Source organism: Carica papaya, chromosome 5 (genome assembly GCF_054855325.1).
Source record: "Carica papaya isolate Zhongbai chromosome 5, ASM5485532v1, whole genome shotgun sequence".
NCBI classification, from domain to species: domain Eukaryota; kingdom Viridiplantae; phylum Streptophyta; class Magnoliopsida; order Brassicales; family Caricaceae; genus Carica; species Carica papaya.
In genome coordinates this window covers 27,431,126-27,448,111 of record NC_142313.1, presented here as the reverse complement: position 1 = coordinate 27,448,111, position 16,986 = coordinate 27,431,126, and the positions used below count along the sequence as shown (strand labels likewise).

The window sequence follows — 16,986 nt, the reverse complement described above, 5'->3', positions numbered from 1 at the left end:
CCCTCCCCCCCTCCCATCATTTGTTTCCTTGTGCGTTCACACTGCACCTCTCCTTCTCGTTCTAATATCGATTAAAATGCCCCTGATTCTTGACTCACATTTGCGTATAAACCAGCGGACCATAGTTCCAGTCGCGCGTAACGTCGAACGACCCATCTGAAAAAAAAATTTTGCGATACGAGGACTTCCCAAGAGGTCACCCATCCGAGTACTACTCTCACCCAAGCACACTTAACTGCAGAGTTCTGATGGGATCTAGTGCATTAGTGCTGGTATGATGCCACTTGTTTAATTTTGCGCTTCAAATACATACGCTTCTTCTCTTTTCTTCCTCCTCCCGTCATTTGTTTCCTTGTGCGTGCGCACTGCACCTCCCGTACTCGTTCTAATATCAAGTAAAATTCCACGGTGCCTTGACTCACATTGGCGAAAAAACCTGCGGACCATAAATCAAGTCGCGCGGAACGTCGTAAGAATCATCTGCAAAAAGATGGGTGCAACACGAGGACCTCCCAAGAAAATGGGTGAAATATAAGGACTTCGCAGGAGGTCACCCATCCGAGTACTTTTCTCGCCCAAGCACCCTTAACTGCGGAGTTCTGATAGAATCCGTTGCATTAGTGCTGGTATGATCCCTCATGTTTCATTCTGCACAGCAAATACATACACTCTTTCTCCTCCCATCCCCCCTCCCGTCATTTGTTTCCTTGTGCGTGCACTCTGCACCTCTCTTTCTCATTCTAATATCAAGTAATATGCCCCGGCACCGTGACTCACCTTTGCAAATGAACCAGCGGTTTATAATTCCATTCGCGCGTAACGTCGAACAACCTATCCGAAAATATATAGGTGCAACACCAGGGCTTCCCAAGAGGTCACGCATCCGAGTACTACTCTCGCTCAAGCACACTTAACTGCAGAGTTCTGATGGGATCCAGTGCATTAGTGCTGGTATGATGCCATTTGTTTAATTTTGTGCTTCAAATACATACACTTCTTCTCTTTTCTTCCTCATTCCGTCATTTGTTTCCTTGTGCGTGCGCACTGCACCTCCTGTACTCGTTCTAATATCAAGTAAATTGCCACGACGCCATGACTCACATTTGCGAATAAACCTGCGGACCATAAATCAAGTCGTGCGTAACGTCGAAAGAATTATCTGCAAAAAGATGGGTGCAACACGAGGACCTCCCAAGAAAATTAGTGAAATATAAGGACTTCGCAGGAGGTCACCCATCCGAGTACTTTTCTCGCCCAAGCACCCTTAACTGCGGAGTTCTGATAGAATCCGTTGCATTAGTGCTGGTATGATCCCTCATGTTTCATTATGCACTGCAAATACATACACTCTTTCTCCTCCCATCCCCCCTCCCGTCATTTGTTTCCTTGTGCGTGCTCACTGCACCTCCCGTGCTCGTTCTAATATCAAGTAAAATACTACGGTGCCGTGACTCACATTTGCGAATAAACCTGAGGACCATAATTCAAGTCGCGCGTAACGTCGAAAGAATCATCTGCAAAAAAATGGGTGCAACACGAGGACTTCACAATAAAATGAGTGAAATATAAGGACTTCGCAGGAGGTAACCCATGCTAGTACTACTCTCGCCGAAGCACCCTTACCTACGGAGTTCTGATAGAATCTGTTGCATTAGTGCTGGTATGATCGCACCTGTTTCATTTCGTGCTGAAAATACATACACTCACTCTCCTTCCCTCCCCCTCCCATCGATTGTTTCCTTGTGCATTCATACTGCACCTCTTTTTCTCGTTCTAATATCGATTAAAATGCCCCTGCTTCTTGACTCACATTTGCGTATAAACCAGTGGACCCTAGTTCCAGTCGCGCGTAAAGTCGAACGACCAATCTGAAAAAAAATTGTTGCGATACGAGGACTTCCCAGGAGGTCACCCATCCGAGTACTACTCTCGCCAAAGCACACTTAATTGCGGAGTTCTGACGGGATCCGGTGCATTAGTGCTGGTATGCTCGCACCCGTTTAATTCCGCGCTGCAAATACATAAACTCCTTCTCCTTTCTTCCCCCTCCTGTCATTTGTTTCCTTGTGCGTGCGCACTGCACCTCCCGTGCTCCTTCTAATATAAAGTAAAATGCTATGGTGCCGTGACTCACATTTGTGAATAAACCTGAGTACCATAATTCAAGTCGCGCGTATCGTCGAAAGAATCATCTGCAAAAAAATGGGTGCAACACGAGGACTTCCTAAGAAAATGGGTGAAATATAAGGACTTCGCAGGAAGTCACCCATCTTAGTGCTACTCTCGCCCAAGCACCTTTAACTTGCGGAGTTCTGATAGAATCCGCTGCATTGGTGCTGGTATGATTGCTCATGTTTCATTCTGCGCTGCGAATACATATACTTTTTCTACCTCCATCCCCCCTCCCGTCATTTGTTTCCTTGTGCGTGTACTCTGCATCTCTCTTTCTCGTTCTAATATCGATTAAAGTGCCCCTGCTTCTTGACTCACATTTGCGTATAATCCAGTGGACCCTTGTTCCAGTCGCGCGTAACGTCGAACGACCCGTCTGAAAAAAAAATTAGTGCGACACGAGGACTTCCCAAGAGGTAACCCATTCGAGTACTACTCTCGCCCAAGCACACTTAACTGCGGAGTTCTGATGGAATCCGGTGCATTAGTGCTGGTATGATCGAACCTGTTTAATTTCGCGCTGCAAATACATAAACTCCTTCTCCTTTATTCTCCCTCCCATCATTTGTTTCGTTGTGCGTGCGCACTGCACCTCTTGTTCTCGCTCAAATATCAAGTAAAATGCCACGGCGCCGTGACTCTCTTTGCGAATAAATCTGCGGACCATAATTCAAGTCGCGCGTAAGGTCGAACGGCACATCTGAAAAAAAGAAAATGGGTGCAACACGAGAACTTCCCAGGAGGTAACCCATCATTGTACTACTTTTGCCAAAGCACACTACACTGCGGAGTTCTGATGGGATCCGGTGCATTTGTGCTGGTGTGACCGCACCTGTTTAATTTCGTGCTGAAAATACATACACTCCATCTTCCCTCCCCCCCTCCCATCATTTGTTTCCTTGTGCGTTCACACTGCACCTCTCTTTCTCGTTCTAATATCGATTAAAATGCCCCTGATTCTTGACTCACATTTACGTATAAACCAGCGGACCATAGTTCCAGTCGCGCGTAACGTCGAACTACCCATCTGAAAAAAATTGTTGCGATACGAGGACTTCCCAAGAGGTCACCCATCCGAGTACTACACTCGCCCAAGCACACTTAACTGCAGAGTTCTGATGGGATCTAGTGCATTAGTGCTGGTATGATGCCACTTGTTTAATTTTGCGCTTCAAATACATACACTCCGTCTCTTTTCTTCCTTCTCCCGTCATTTGTTTCATTGTGCTTGCGCACTGCACCTCCCGTTCTCGTTCACATATCAAGTAAAATGCCACGGCGCCGTGACTCACATTTGCGAATAAACCTGAGGACCATAATTCAAGTCGCGCGTAACGTCGAAAGAATCATCTGCAAAAAAATGGGTGCAACACGAGGACTTCACAAGAAAATGGGTGAAATATATGGACTTCGCAGGAGGTAACCCATGCTAGTACTACTCTCGCCCAAGCACCCTTACCTACCGAGTTCTGATAGAATCCGTCGCATTAGTGCTGGTATGATCGCACCTGTTTCATTTCGTGCTGAAAATACATACACTCACTCTCCTTCCCTCCCCCTCCCATCGATTGTTTCCTTGTGCGTTCATACTACACCTCTTCTTCTCGTTCTAATATCGATTAAAATGCCTCTGCTTCTTGACTCACATTTGCGTATAAACCAGCGGACCCTATTTCCAGTTGCGCGTAAAGTCGAACGACCTATCTGAAAAAAAATTGTTGCGATACGAGGACTTCCCAGGAGGTCACCCATCCGAGTACTACTCTCGCCAAAGCACACTTAAGTGCGGAGTTTTGACGGGATCCGGTGCATTAGTGCTGGTATGATCGCACCCGTTTAATTTCGCGCTGCAAATACATAAACTCTTTCTCATTTCTTCCCCCTCCTATCATTTGTTTCCTTGTGCGTGCGCACTCCACCTCCCGTGCTCCTTCTAATATAAAGTAAAATGCTACGGTGCCGTGACTCACATTTGTGAATAAACCTGAGGACCATAATTCAAGTCGCGCGTATCGTCGAAAGAATCATCTGCAAAAAAATGGGTGGAACACGAGGACTTCCTAAGAAAATGGGTGAAATATAAGGACTTCGCATGAGGTCACCCATTCTAGTGCTACTCTCGCCCAAGCACCCTTAACTTGCGGAGTTCTGATAGAATCCGTTGCATTGGTGCTGGTATGGTTGCTCATGTTTCATTCTGCGCTGCAAATACATACACTTTTTCTCCCTCCATCCCCCCTCCCGTCATTTGTTTCCTTGTGCGTGCACTCTGCATCTCTCATTCTCATTCTAATATCGATTGAAATGCCCCTGCTTCTTGACTCACATTTGCCTATAAACCAGTGGACCTTAGTTCCAGTCGCGCGTAACGTCGAACGACCCGTCTGAAAAGAAAAATTAGTGCGACACGAGCACTTCCCAAGAGGTCACCCATCCGAGTACTACTCTCGCCCAAGCACACTTAACTGCGGAGTTCTGACGGGATCCGGTGCATTAGTGCTGGTATGATCGCACCCTTTTAATTCCGCGCTACAAATACATAAACTCCTTCTCCTTTCGTCCCCCTCCCGTCATTTGTTTCCTTGTGCGTGCGCACTGCACCTCCCGTGCTCGTTCTAATATCAAGAAAAATGCTACGGTGCCGTGACTCACATTTGCGAATAAACCTGAGGACCATAATTCAAGTCGCGCGTATCGTCGAAAGAATCATCTGCAAAAAAATGGGTGCAACACGAGGACTTCCTAAGAAAATGGGTGCAATATAAGGATTTCGCTGGAGGTCACCCATCCTAGTGCTACTCTCGCCCAAGCACCCTTAACTTGCGGAGTTCTGATAGAATCTGTTGCATTGGTGTTGGTATGATTGCTCATGTTTCATTCTGCGCTGCAAATACATACACTTTTTCTCCCTCCATCCCCCCTCCCGTCATTTATTTCCTTGTGCGTGCACTCTGCATCTCTCCTTATCGTTCTAATATCGATTAAAATGCCCCTGCTTCTTGACTCACATTTGCGTATAAACAAGTGGACCCTAGTTCCAGTCGCGCGTAACGTCGAACGACCTGTCTGAAAAAAAAATTAGTGCAACAGGAGGACTTCCCAGGAGGACACCCATCCGAGTACTACTCTCGCCCAAGAACACTTAACTGCGGAGTTCTGATGGCATCCGTTGCATTAGTGCTGGTATGATCCCTCATGTTTCATTTTGTACTGCAAATACATACACTCTTTCTCCTCCCATCCCCCCTCCCGTCATTTGTTTCCTTGTGCGTGCACTCTGCATCTCTCTTTCTCGTTCTAATATCAAGTAATATGCCCCGACACCGTGACTCACCTTTGCAAATGAACCAGCGGTTTATAATTCCATTCGCGCGTAACGTCGAACAACCCATCCGAAAAAAATAGGTGCAACACGAGGGCTTCCCAAGTGGTCACCCATCCGAGTACTACTCTCACCCAAGCACACTTAACTGCGGAGTTCTGATGGGATCCGGGGCTTTAGTGATGGTATGATCGCACCTATTCAATTTCGCGCTGCAAATACATACACTCCTTCTCCTTTCTTCCCCCTCCGGTCACTTGTTTCCTTGTGCGTTCACACTTCACCTCTCATTCTCGTTCTAATATCGATTAAAATGCCCCTGCTTCTTGACTCACATTTGCGTATGAACCAGCGGACCCTAGTTCCAGACGCGCGTAACGTTGAACGAACCATCTGAAAAAAAATTGGTGCGACACGAGGACTTCCCAGGAGGTCACCCATCCGAGTACTAATCTCGCCCAAGAACACTTAACTGCGGAGTTCTGATAGGATCCAGTGCATTAGTGCTGGTATGATCGCACCCATTTAATTTTGCGCTGCAAATACATAATCTCATTCTCCTTTCTTCCCCCTCCCGTCATTTGTTTCCTTGTGCGTGCGCACTGCACCTCCCGTGCTCGTTCTAATATCAAGTAAAATGCTAAGGTGCCGTGACTCACATTTGTGAATAAACATAAGGACCATAATTAAAGTCACGAGTATCATCGAAAGAATCATCTGCAAAAAAATGGGTGCAACACGAGGACTTCCTAAGAAAATTGGTAAAATATAAGGACTTCGCAGGAGGTAACCCATGCTAGAACTACTCTCGCCCAAACACCCTTACCTACGGAGTTCTGATAGAATCCGTTGCATTAGTGCTGGTATGATCGCACCTGTTTCATTTCGTGCTAAAAATACATACACTCCTTCTCCTTCCCTCCCCCTCCCATCAATTGTTTCCTTGTGCGTTCACACTGCACCTCTCCTTCTCGTTCTAATATCGATTAAAATGCCCCTTCTTCCTGACTCACATTTGCGTAAAAACCAGCGGACCCTCGTTCCAGTCGCGCGTAACGTCGAACGACCCGTCTGAAAAAAAATTGGTGCGACACGAGGATTTCCTAGGAGGTCACCCATCCAAGTACTACTCTCGCCCAAGCACACTTAACTGCAGAGTTCTGATGGGATCCAGTGCATTAGTGCTGGTATGATGCCATTTGTTTAATTTTGTGCTTCAAATACATACACTTCTTCTCTTCTCTTCCTCATTCCGTCATTTGTTTCCTTGTGCGTGCGCACTGCACCTCCCGTACTCGTTCTAATATCAAGTAAAATGCCACGGCGCCATGACTTACATTTGCGAATAAACCTGCGGACCATAAATCAAGTCGTGCGTAACGTCGAAAGAATTATCTGCAAAAAGATGGGTGCAACACGAGGACCTCCCAAGAAAATTGGTGAAATATAAGGACTTCGCAGGAGGTCACCCATCCGAGTACTTTTCTCGCCCAAGCACCCTTAACTGCGGAGTTCTGATAGAATCCTTTGCATTAGCGCTGGTATGATCCCTCATGTTCATTTTGCACTGCAAATACATACACTCTTTCTCCTCCCATCCCCCCTCCCGTCATTTGTTTCCTTGTGCGTGCACTCTGCATCTCTCTTTCTCGTTCTAATATCAAGTAATATGCCCCGGCACCGTGACTCACCTTTGCAAATGAACCAGCGGTTTATAATTCCATTCGCGCGTAACGTCGAACAACCCATCCGAAAAAAATAGGTGCAACACGAGGGCTTCCCAAGTGGTCACCCATCCGAGTACTACTCTCGCCCAAGCACACTTAACTACGGAGTTCTGATGGGATCCGGGGCTTTAGTGATGGTATGATCGCACCTGTTTAATTTCGCGCTGCAAATACATACACTCCTTCTCCTTTCTTCCCCCTCTGGTCACTTGTTTCCTTGTGCGTTCACACTTCACCTCTCATTCTCGTTCTAATATCGATTAAAATGCCCCTGCTTCTTGACTCACATTTGCGTATAAACCAGCGGACCCTAATTCCAGTCGCGCGTAACGTCGAACGACCCGTCTGAAAAAAAATTGGTGCGACACGAGGACTTCCAAAGAGGTCACCCATCCGAGTACTACTCTCGCCCAAGCACACTTAACTGCGAAGTTCTGATAGGATCCGGTGCATTAGTGCTGGAATGATTGCACCTGTTTAATTTCGCACTGCAAATACATAAACTCATTCCCCTTAAGTCCCCCTCCCGTCATTTATTTCCTTGTGCGTGCGCACTGTAGCTCCCGTTCTCGTTCTAATATCAAGTAAAATGCTACAGCGCCGTGACTCACATTTACGAATAAACCTGAGGACCATAATTCAAGTCGCGCGTAATGTCCAAAGAATCATGTGCAAAAAAATGGGTACAACACGAGGACTTCCTAAGAAAATGGGTGAAATATAAGGACTTCGCAGGAGGTCACCCATCCTAGTGCTACTCTCGCCCAAGCACCCTTAACTTGCGGAGTTCTGATAGAATCCGTTGCATTGGTGCTGGAATGATTGCTCATGTTTTATTCTGCGCTGCAAATACATACACTCTTTCTCCCTCCATCCCCCCTCCCGTCATTTGTTTCCTTGTGCGTGCACTCTGCATCTCTCCTTCTCGTTCTAATATCGATTAAAATGCCCATGTTTCTTGACTCACATTTGCATATAAACCAGTGGACCCTAGTTCCAGTCGCGCGTAACGTCGAACGACCCGTCTGAAAAGAAAAATTAGTGCGACACGAGGACTTCCCAGGAGGTCACCCATCCGAGTACGACTCTCACCCAAGCACACTTAACTGCGGAGTTCTGATGGGATCCGGTGCATTAGTGCTAGTATGATCGCACCTGTTTAATTTCGCGCTGCAAATACATAAACTACTTCTCCTTTCTTCCCCCTCCCGTCATTTGTTTCCTTGTGCGTGCGCACTGCACCTCTCGTTCTTGTTCAAATATCAAGTAAAATGCCACAGCGTCGTGACTCACATTTGCGAATAAATCTGCGGACCATAATTAAAGTCGCGCGTAACGTCGCACGGCACATCTGAAAAAAAGAAAATGGGTGCAACACGAGAACTTCCCATGAGGTAACCCATCATTGTACTACTTTCGTCAAAGTACACTTAACTGCGGAGTTCTGATGGGATCCGGTGCAATTGTGCTGGTGTGACCGCACCTGTTTAATTTCGTGCTGAAAATACATACACTCCTTCTTCCATCCCCCCTCCCATCATTTGTTTCCTTGTGCGTTCACACTGCACCTCTCCTTCTCGTTCTAATATCGATTAAAATGCCCCTGATTCTTGACTCACATTTGCGTATAAACAAGTGGACCATAGTTCCAGTCGCGTGTAACGTCGAACGACCCATCTAAAAAAAAATTGTTGCGATAGGAGGACTTCCCAAGAGGTCACCCATCTGATTACTATTCTCTCCCAAGCACACTTAACTGCAGAGTTCTGATTGGATACAGTGCATTAGTGCTGGTATGATGCCACTTGTTTAATTTTGCGCTTCAATTACATACACTCCTTCTCTTTTCTTCCTCATCCCGTCATTTGTTTCCTTGTGCGTGCGCACTGCACCTCCCGTACTCGTTCTAATATCAAGTAAAATGCCACGGCGCCATGACTCACATTTGCGAATAAACCTACGGACCATAAATCAAGTCGCGCGTAACGTCGAAAGAATCATCTGCAAAAAGACGGGTGCAACACGAGGACCTCCCAAGAAAATGGGTGAAATATAAGGACTTCGCAGGAGGTCACCCATCCGAATACTTTTCTCGCCCAAGCACCCTTAACTGCGGAGTTCTGATAGAATCTATTGCGTTAGTGCTGGTATGATCCCTCATGTTTCATTCTGCACTGCAAATACATACACTCTTTCTCCTTCCATCCCCCCTCCCGTCATTTGTTTCCTTGTGCGTGCACTCTGCATCTCTCTTTCTTGTTCTAATATCAAGTAATATGACCCGGCACCGTGACTCACCTTTGCAAATGAACCAGCGGTTTATAATTCCATTCACGCGTAACGTCGAACAACCCATCTGAAAAAAAATAGGTGCAACACGTGGGCTTCCGAAGTGGTCACCCATCCGAGTACTACCCTCGCCCAAACACACTTAACTGCGGAGTTCTGATGGGATTCGAAGCTTTAGTGCTGGTATGATCGCACCTGTTTAATTTCGCGCTGCAAATACATACACTCCTTCTCCTTTCTTCCCCCTCCCGTCATTTGTTTCCTTGTGCGTTCACACTTCACCTCTCATTCTCGTTCTAATATCGATTAAAATGCCCCTGCTTCTTGACTCACATTTGCGTATAAACCAGCGGACCCTAGTTCCAGACGCGCGTAACGTCGAACGACCCGTCTGAAAAAAAATTGGTGCGACACAAGGACTTCACAAGAAAATGGGTGAAATATAAGCACTTCGCAGGTGGTAACCCATGCTAGTACTAAGATCGCACAAGCACCCTTACCTACGGAGTTCTGATAGAATCTGTTGCATTAGTGCTGGTATGATCACACCTGTTTCATTTCATGCTGAAAATACATACACTCCTTCTCCTTCCCTCCCCCTCCCATCAATTGTTTCCTTGTGCGTTCACACTGCACCTCTCCTTCTCATTCTAATATCGATTAAAATGCCCGTGCTTTTTGACTCACATTTGCATATAAACCAGTGGACTCTAGTTCCAGTCGCGCGTAACGTCGAATGACCCGTCTGAAAAAAAATTAGTGCGACACAAGGACTTCCCAAGAGGTCACCCATCCGAGTAATACTCTCGCCCAAGCACACTTAACTGCGGAGTTCTGATGGGATCCGGTGCATTAGTGCTGGTATGATCGCACTCGTTTAATTCCGCGCTGCAAATACATAAACTCCTTCTCCTTTCTTCCCCTCCCGTCATTTGTTTCCTTGTGCGTGCGCACCGCACCTCCCGCGCTCGTTCTAATATCAAGTAAAATGCTACGGTGCCGTGACTTATATTTGCGAATAAACCTGAGGACCATAATTCAAGTCGCGCGTATCGTAAAAAAATCATCTGCAAAAAAATGGGTGCAACACGAGGACTTCCTAAGAAAATGGGTGAAATATAAGGACTTCGCAGGAAGTCACCCATCCTAGTGCTACTCTCGCCCAAGCACCCTTAACTTGCAGAGTTCTGATAGAATCCGTTGCATTGGTGCTGGTATGATTGCTCATGTTTCAATCTGCGCTGCAAATACATACACTTTTTCTCCCTCCATCCCCCCTCCTGTCATTTGTTTCCTTGTGCGTGCACTCTGCATCTCTCTTTCAAGTTCTAATATCGATTAAAATGCCCCTGCTTCTTAAATCACATTTGCGTAAAAACCAGTGGACCCTAGTTGCTGTCGCGCGTAACGTCGAACGACCCGTCTGAAAAAAAAATTAGTACGACACGAGGACTTCCCAAGAGGTCACCCATCCGAGTACTACTCTCGCCCAAGCACACTTAACTGCGGAGTTCTAATGGGATCCGGTGCATTAGTGCTGGCGTGACCGCACCTGTTTAATTTCATGCTGAAAATACATACACTCCTTCTTCCCTCCCCCCCTCCCATCATTAGTTTCCTTGTGCGTTCACACTGCATCTCTCCTTCTCGTTCTAATATCGATAAAAATGCCCCTGATTTTTGACTCACATTTGCGTATAAACAAGCGGATCATAGTTCCAGACGCGTGTAACGTCGAACGACCCATCTGAAAAAAAATTGTTGCGATACGAGGACTTCCCAAGAGGTCACCCATCCGAGTACTACTCTTGCCCAAGCACACTTAACTGCAGAGTTCTGATGGGATCCAGTGCATTAGTGCTGGTATGATGCCACTTGTTTAATTTTGCGCTTCAAATATATACACTCCTTCTCTTTTCTTCATCCTCCCGTCATTTGTTTCCTTGTGCGTGCACACTGCACCTCCCGTACTCGTTCTAATATCAAGTAAAATGCCACGGCGCCATGACTCACATTTGCGAATAAACCTGCGAACCATAAATCAAGTTGCGTGTAACGTCGAAAGAATCATCTGCAAAAAGATGGGTGCAACACGAGGACCTCCCAAGAAAATGGGTGAAATATAAGGACTTCGCAGGAGGTCACCCATCCGAGTACTTTTTTCGCCCAAATACCCTTGACTGCGGAGTTCTGATAGAATTCATTGCATTAGTGCTGGTATGATCCCTCATGTTTCATTCTGCATTGCAAATACATACACTCTTTCTCCTTCCATCCCCCCTCCCGTCATTTGTTTCCTTGTGCGTGCACTCTGCATCTCTCTTTCTCGTTCTAATATCAAGTAATATGCCCCGGCATCGTGACTAACCTTTGCAAATGAACCAGCGGTTTATAATTCCATTCACGCGTAACGTCGAACAACCCATCCGAAAAAAAAATAGGTGCAACACGAGGGCTTCTCAGGTGGTGACCCATCCGAGTACTACTCTCGCCCAAGCACACTTAACTGCCGAAATTTGTCGGGATCCGAACCTTTAGTGCTGGTATGATCGCACCTGTTTAATTTCGTGCTGCAAATACATACACTCCTTCTCATTTCTTCCCCCTCCCGTCATTTGTTTCCTCGTGTGTTCACACTTCACCTCTCATTCTCGTTCTAATATCGATTAAAATGCCCCTGCTTCTTGACTCACATTTGCGTATAAACCAGCAGACCCTAGTAACAGATGCGCGTAACGTCGAACGACCCGTTTGAAAAAAAATTGGCGTGACACGAGGACTTCCCAAGAGGTCACCCATCCGAGTACTAATCTCGCCCAAGCAGACTTCACTGCGGAGTTATGATGGGATCCGGTGCATTAGTGCTGGTATGATCGCACCTGTTTAATTTTGCGCTGCAAATACATAAACTCATTCTCCTTTCTTCCCCCTCCCGTCATTTGTTTCCTTGTGCGTGCGCACTGCACCTCCCGTTCTCGTTCTAATATCAAGTAAAATGCCACGGTGCCGTGACTCACATTTGCGAATAAACCTGTGGACCATAAGTCAAGTCGCGCGTAACGTCGAAAGAATCATCTACAAAAAGATGGGTGCAACACGAGGACCTCCCAAGAAAATGGGTGAAATATAAGGACTTCGCAGGAGGTCACCCATGCGAGTACTTTTCTCGCCCAAGCACCCTTAACTGCGGAGTTCTGATAGAATCCGTTGCATTAGTGCTGGTATGATCCCTCATGTTTCATTATGCACTGCAAATACATACACTCTTTCTCCTCCCATCCTTCCTCCCGTCATTTGTTTCCTTGTGCGAGCGCTCTGCATCTATCTTTCTCGTTCTAATATCAAGTAATATGCCCCGGCACCGTGACTCACCTTTGCAAATGAACCAGCGGATTATAATTCCATTCGCGCGTAATGTCGAACAACCCATCCGAAAAAAAATAGAAGCAACACTTGGGCTTCCCAGGTGGTCACCCATCCGAGTACTACCCTCGCCCAAGCACACTTAATTGCGAAGTTCTGATGGGATCTGGAGCTTTTGTGCTGGTATGATCGCACCTTTTTAATTTCGCGCTGCAAATACATACACTCCTTCTCATTTCTTCCCCCTCCCGTCATTTGTTTCCTTGTGCGTTCACACTTCACCTCTCATTCTCGTTCTAATATCGATTAAAATGCCCCTTCTTCTTGACTCACATTTGCGTATAAACCAGCGAACCCTAGTTCCATACGCGCGTAACGTCGAACGACCCGTCTGAAAAAAAGTTGGTGCGACACGAGGACTTCCTAGGAGGTCACCCATCCGAGTACTAATCTCGCCCAAGCACACTTAACTGCGGAGTTCTGATTGGATCCGGTGCATTAGTGCTGTTATGATCGCACCTATTTAATTTCGCGCTGCAAATACATAAACTCATTCTCCTTTCTTCCCCCTCTCGCCATTTGTTTTCTTGTGCGTGCGCGCTGCACCTCCCGTGCTCGTTCTAATATCAAGTAAAATGCTACGGTGTCGTGACTCACATTTGCGAATAAACCTGAGGACCATAATTCAAGTCGCGCGTATCGTCGAAAGAATCATCTGCAAAAAAATGGGTGCAACACGGGGACTTCACAAGAAAATTGGTCAAATATAAGGACTTCGCAGGAGGTAACCCATGCTAGTACTACTCTCGCCCAAGCACCCTTACCTACGGAGTTCTGATAGAATCCGTTGCATTAGTGCTGGTATGATCGCACCTGTTTCATTTCGCGCTGCAAATACATACACTCCTTCTCCTTTCTTCCCCCTCCCGTCATTTGTTTCCTTGTGCGTGCGCACTGCACCTCTCGTTGTCGTTCAAATATCAAGTCAAAGACCACGGCGCCGTGACTCACATTTGCGAATAAATATGCGGACCATAATTAAAGTTGCGCGTAACGTTGAACGGCACATCAGAAAAAAAGAAAATGGGTGCAACACGAGGACTTCACGAGAAAATGGGTGAAATATAAGGACTTCGCAGGAGGTAACCCATGGTAGTACTACTCTCGCCCAAGCACCCTTACCTACGGAGTTCTGATAGAATCCGTTGCATTAGTGCTGGTATGATCGCACCTGTTTCATTTCGTGCTGAAAATACATACACTCCTTCTCCTTCCTTCCCCCTCCCATCAATTGTTTCCTTGTGCGTTCACACTGCGCTCTCCTTCTCGTTCTAATATCGATTAAAATGGCCCTGCTTCTTGACTCACATTTGCGTATAAACCAGCGGACCCTAGTTCCAGTCGCGCGTAACGTCGAACGATCCGTCTGAAAAAAAATTAGTGCGACACGAAGACTTCCCAGGAGGTCACCCACGCGAGTACTACTCTCCCCCAAGCACACTTAACTGCAGAGTTCTGAAGAGATCCGGTGCATTAGTGCTGGTATGATCGCACTCGTTTAATTCCGCGCTGCAAATACATAAACGCCTTCCCCTTTCTTCCCCCTCCCGTCATTTGTTTCCTTGTGCGTGCGCACTGCACCTCCCGTGCTCGTTCTAATATCAAGTAAAATGCTACGGTGCCGTGACTCACATTTGCGAATAAACCTGACGACCATAATTCAAGTCGCGCGTATCGTCGATAGAATCATCTGCAAAAAAATGGGTGCAACACGAGGACTTCCTAAGAAAATGGGTGAAATATAAGGACTTTGCAGGAGGTCACCCATCCTAGTGCTACTCTCGCCCAAGCACCCTTAACTTGCGGAGTTCTGATAGAATCCGTCGCATTGGTGCTGGTATTATTGCTCATGTTTCATTCTGCGCTGCAAATACATACACTTTTTCTCCCTCCATCCCCCCTCCCGTCATTTGTTTCCTTGTGCGTGCACTCTGCATCTCTCCTTCTTGTTCTAATATTGATTAAAATGCCCCTGCTTCTTGACTCACATTTGCGTATGAACCAGGGGACCCTAGTTCCAGTCGCGCGTAACGTCGAACGACCCGTCTAAAAAAAAAATTAGTGCGACACGAGGACTTCCCAGGAGGTCACCCATGCGAGTACTACTCTCCCCCAAGCACACTAAACTGCAGAGTTCTGAAGAGATCCGGTGCATTAGTGCTGGTATGATCGCACTCGTTTAATTCCGCGCTGCAAATACATAAACGCCTTCCCCTTTCTTCCCCTTCTCGCTATTTGTTTCCTTGTGCGTGCGCACTGCACCTCTCGTTCTCATTCAAATATCAAGTAAAATGCCACGGCGCCGTGACTCATATTTGCGTATAAATCTGCGGACCATAATTCAAGTCGCGCGTATCGTCAAAAGAATAATCTGCAAAAAAATGGGTACAACACGAGGACTTCCTAAGAAAATAGGTGAAATATAAGGTGCAACACGAGGGCTTCCCAAGTGGTCACTCATCCGAGTACTACCTTCGCCCAAGCACACATAACTACGGAGTTCTGATGGGATCCGGAGCTTTAGTGCTGGTATGATCGCACCTGTTTCATTTCGCGCTGCAAATACATACACTCCTTCTCCTTTCTTCCCCCTCCCGTCATTTGTTTCCTTATGCGTTCACACTTCACATCTCATTCTCGTTCTAATATCGATTAAAATGCCCCTGCTTCTTGACTCACATTTATGTATAAACCAGTGGACCCTAGTTCCAGACGTGCGTAACGTCAAACGACCCGTCTGAAAAAAAATTGGTGCGACACGAGAACTTCCCAAGAGGTCACCCATCCGAGTACTAATCTCGCCCAAGCACACTTAACAGCGGAGTTCTGATGGGATCCGGTGCATTAGTGCTGGTATGATCGCACCTGTTTAATTTTGCGATGCAAATACATAAACTCATTCCCCTTTCTTCCCCTTCCCATCATTTGTTTCCTTGTGCGTGCACACTGCACCTCCCGTTCTCGTTCTAATATCAAGTAAAATACTACAGTGCCGTGACTCACATTTGCGAACAAACCTGAGGACCATAATACGAGTCGTGCGTAACGTCAAAAGAATCATCTGCAAAAAAATGGGTGCAACACGAGGACTTCCTAAGAAAATGGGTGAAATATAAGGACTTCACAGGAGATCACCCATCCGAGTACTACTCTCGCCCAAGCACACTTAACTGCGGAGTTCTGATGGGATCCGGTGCATTAGTGCTAGTATGATCGCAAGTATTTAATTTCGCGCTGCAAATACATAAACTCCTTCTCCTTTCTTCCCCCTCCCGTCATTTGTTTCCTTGTGCGTGCGCACTGCACCTCTCGTTCTCAGTCAAATATCAAGTAAAATGCCACGGCGCCGTGACTCACATTTGTGAATAAATCTGTGGACCATAATTAAAGTCGCGCGTAACGTCGAACGGCACATCTGAAAAAAAGAAAATGGGTGCAACACGAGAACATCCAAGGAGGTAACCCATCATTGTACTACTTTCGCCAAAGCACACTTAACTGCGGAGTTCTGATGGGATCCGGTGCATTTGTGCTGGTGTGACCGCACCTGTTTAATTTCGAGCTGAAAATACATACACTCCTTCTTCGCTCCCCCCCTCCCATCGTTTGTTTCCTTGTGCGTTCAGACTTCACCTCTCATTCTCGTTCTAATATCGATTAAAATGCCCATGCTTCTTGACTCACATTTGCGTATAAACCAGTGCACCCTAGTTCCAGACGCGCATAACGTCGAACAACCCGTCTGAAAAAAAATTGGTGCGACACGAGGACTTCCCAGGAGGTCACCCATCCGAGTACTAATCCCGCCCAAGCACACTTCACTGCGGAGTTCTAATGGGATCCGGTGCATTAGTGCTGGTATGATCGCAACTGTTTAATTTCGTGCTGCAAATACATAAACTCATTCCCTTTTCTTCCCCCTCCCGTCATTTGTTTCCTTGTGCGTGCGCACTGCACCTCCCGTTCTTGTTCTAATAGAGTAAAATGCCACGGCGCCGTGACTCACATTTGCGAATAAACCTGAGGACCATAATTCAAGTCGCGCGTAACGTC

At 46.5% G+C, this 16,986-nt stretch overlaps 4 non-coding genes and 25 pseudogenes across 4 annotated transcripts; all 29 read right to left on the bottom strand.

Moving 5' to 3' along the window:
• Positions 1-167: 167 nt before the first annotated feature.
• Positions 168-285, bottom strand: LOC148257045 (5S ribosomal RNA; annotated as a pseudogene).
• A 1,594-nt stretch (positions 286-1,879) lies between these two features.
• On the bottom strand, positions 1,880-1,998 carry LOC148257044 (5S ribosomal RNA; annotated as a pseudogene).
• Positions 1,999-2,560: 562 nt separating this feature from the next.
• Positions 2,561-2,679, bottom strand: LOC148257043 (5S ribosomal RNA; annotated as a pseudogene).
• A 208-nt stretch (positions 2,680-2,887) lies between these two features.
• Positions 2,888-3,006, bottom strand: LOC148257042 (5S ribosomal RNA; annotated as a pseudogene).
• A 203-nt stretch (positions 3,007-3,209) lies between these two features.
• LOC148257041 (5S ribosomal RNA) lies at positions 3,210-3,327 on the bottom strand (annotated as a pseudogene).
• Positions 3,328-3,887: 560 nt separating this feature from the next.
• Positions 3,888-4,006, bottom strand: LOC148257040 (5S ribosomal RNA; annotated as a pseudogene).
• A 563-nt stretch (positions 4,007-4,569) lies between these two features.
• Positions 4,570-4,688, bottom strand: LOC148257039 (5S ribosomal RNA). Its single transcript, XR_015819560.1, has one exon. It is a non-coding gene; the product is annotated as a 5S ribosomal RNA (ribosomal RNA).
• An 886-nt stretch (positions 4,689-5,574) lies between these two features.
• Positions 5,575-5,693, bottom strand: LOC148257038 (5S ribosomal RNA; annotated as a pseudogene).
• Positions 5,694-5,898: 205 nt separating this feature from the next.
• LOC148257037 (5S ribosomal RNA) lies at positions 5,899-6,017 on the bottom strand (annotated as a pseudogene).
• A 557-nt stretch (positions 6,018-6,574) lies between these two features.
• On the bottom strand, positions 6,575-6,694 carry LOC148257036 (5S ribosomal RNA; annotated as a pseudogene).
• A 559-nt stretch (positions 6,695-7,253) lies between these two features.
• LOC148257035 (5S ribosomal RNA) lies at positions 7,254-7,372 on the bottom strand. Its single transcript, XR_015819966.1, has one exon. It is a non-coding gene; the product is annotated as a 5S ribosomal RNA (ribosomal RNA).
• A 205-nt stretch (positions 7,373-7,577) lies between these two features.
• LOC148257034 (5S ribosomal RNA) lies at positions 7,578-7,696 on the bottom strand (annotated as a pseudogene).
• Positions 7,697-8,259: 563 nt separating this feature from the next.
• On the bottom strand, positions 8,260-8,378 carry LOC148257033 (5S ribosomal RNA; annotated as a pseudogene).
• A 209-nt stretch (positions 8,379-8,587) lies between these two features.
• On the bottom strand, positions 8,588-8,706 carry LOC148257032 (5S ribosomal RNA; annotated as a pseudogene).
• An 882-nt stretch (positions 8,707-9,588) lies between these two features.
• LOC148257031 (5S ribosomal RNA) lies at positions 9,589-9,707 on the bottom strand (annotated as a pseudogene).
• A 559-nt stretch (positions 9,708-10,266) lies between these two features.
• On the bottom strand, positions 10,267-10,385 carry LOC148257030 (5S ribosomal RNA; annotated as a pseudogene).
• Positions 10,386-10,945: 560 nt separating this feature from the next.
• LOC148257029 (5S ribosomal RNA) lies at positions 10,946-11,064 on the bottom strand (annotated as a pseudogene).
• Positions 11,065-11,268: 204 nt separating this feature from the next.
• Positions 11,269-11,386, bottom strand: LOC148257028 (5S ribosomal RNA; annotated as a pseudogene).
• Positions 11,387-11,948: 562 nt separating this feature from the next.
• On the bottom strand, positions 11,949-12,067 carry LOC148257027 (5S ribosomal RNA; annotated as a pseudogene).
• Positions 12,068-12,272: 205 nt separating this feature from the next.
• Positions 12,273-12,391, bottom strand: LOC148257026 (5S ribosomal RNA; annotated as a pseudogene).
• Positions 12,392-12,951: 560 nt separating this feature from the next.
• Positions 12,952-13,070, bottom strand: LOC148257025 (5S ribosomal RNA; annotated as a pseudogene).
• Positions 13,071-13,275: 205 nt separating this feature from the next.
• On the bottom strand, positions 13,276-13,394 carry LOC148257024 (5S ribosomal RNA; annotated as a pseudogene).
• Positions 13,395-14,310: 916 nt separating this feature from the next.
• On the bottom strand, positions 14,311-14,429 carry LOC148257023 (5S ribosomal RNA; annotated as a pseudogene).
• Positions 14,430-14,991: 562 nt separating this feature from the next.
• On the bottom strand, positions 14,992-15,110 carry LOC148257022 (5S ribosomal RNA; annotated as a pseudogene).
• A 247-nt stretch (positions 15,111-15,357) lies between these two features.
• LOC148257021 (5S ribosomal RNA) lies at positions 15,358-15,476 on the bottom strand (annotated as a pseudogene).
• A 205-nt stretch (positions 15,477-15,681) lies between these two features.
• On the bottom strand, positions 15,682-15,800 carry LOC148257020 (5S ribosomal RNA). The gene has a single exon (XR_015821076.1). It is a non-coding gene; the product is annotated as a 5S ribosomal RNA (ribosomal RNA).
• A 235-nt stretch (positions 15,801-16,035) lies between these two features.
• On the bottom strand, positions 16,036-16,154 carry LOC148257019 (5S ribosomal RNA; annotated as a pseudogene).
• A 209-nt stretch (positions 16,155-16,363) lies between these two features.
• On the bottom strand, positions 16,364-16,482 carry LOC148257018 (5S ribosomal RNA; annotated as a pseudogene).
• Positions 16,483-16,686: 204 nt separating this feature from the next.
• LOC148257017 (5S ribosomal RNA) lies at positions 16,687-16,805 on the bottom strand. Its single transcript, XR_015820341.1, has one exon. It is a non-coding gene; the product is annotated as a 5S ribosomal RNA (ribosomal RNA).
• Between the last annotated feature and the right edge of the window lie 181 nt (positions 16,806-16,986).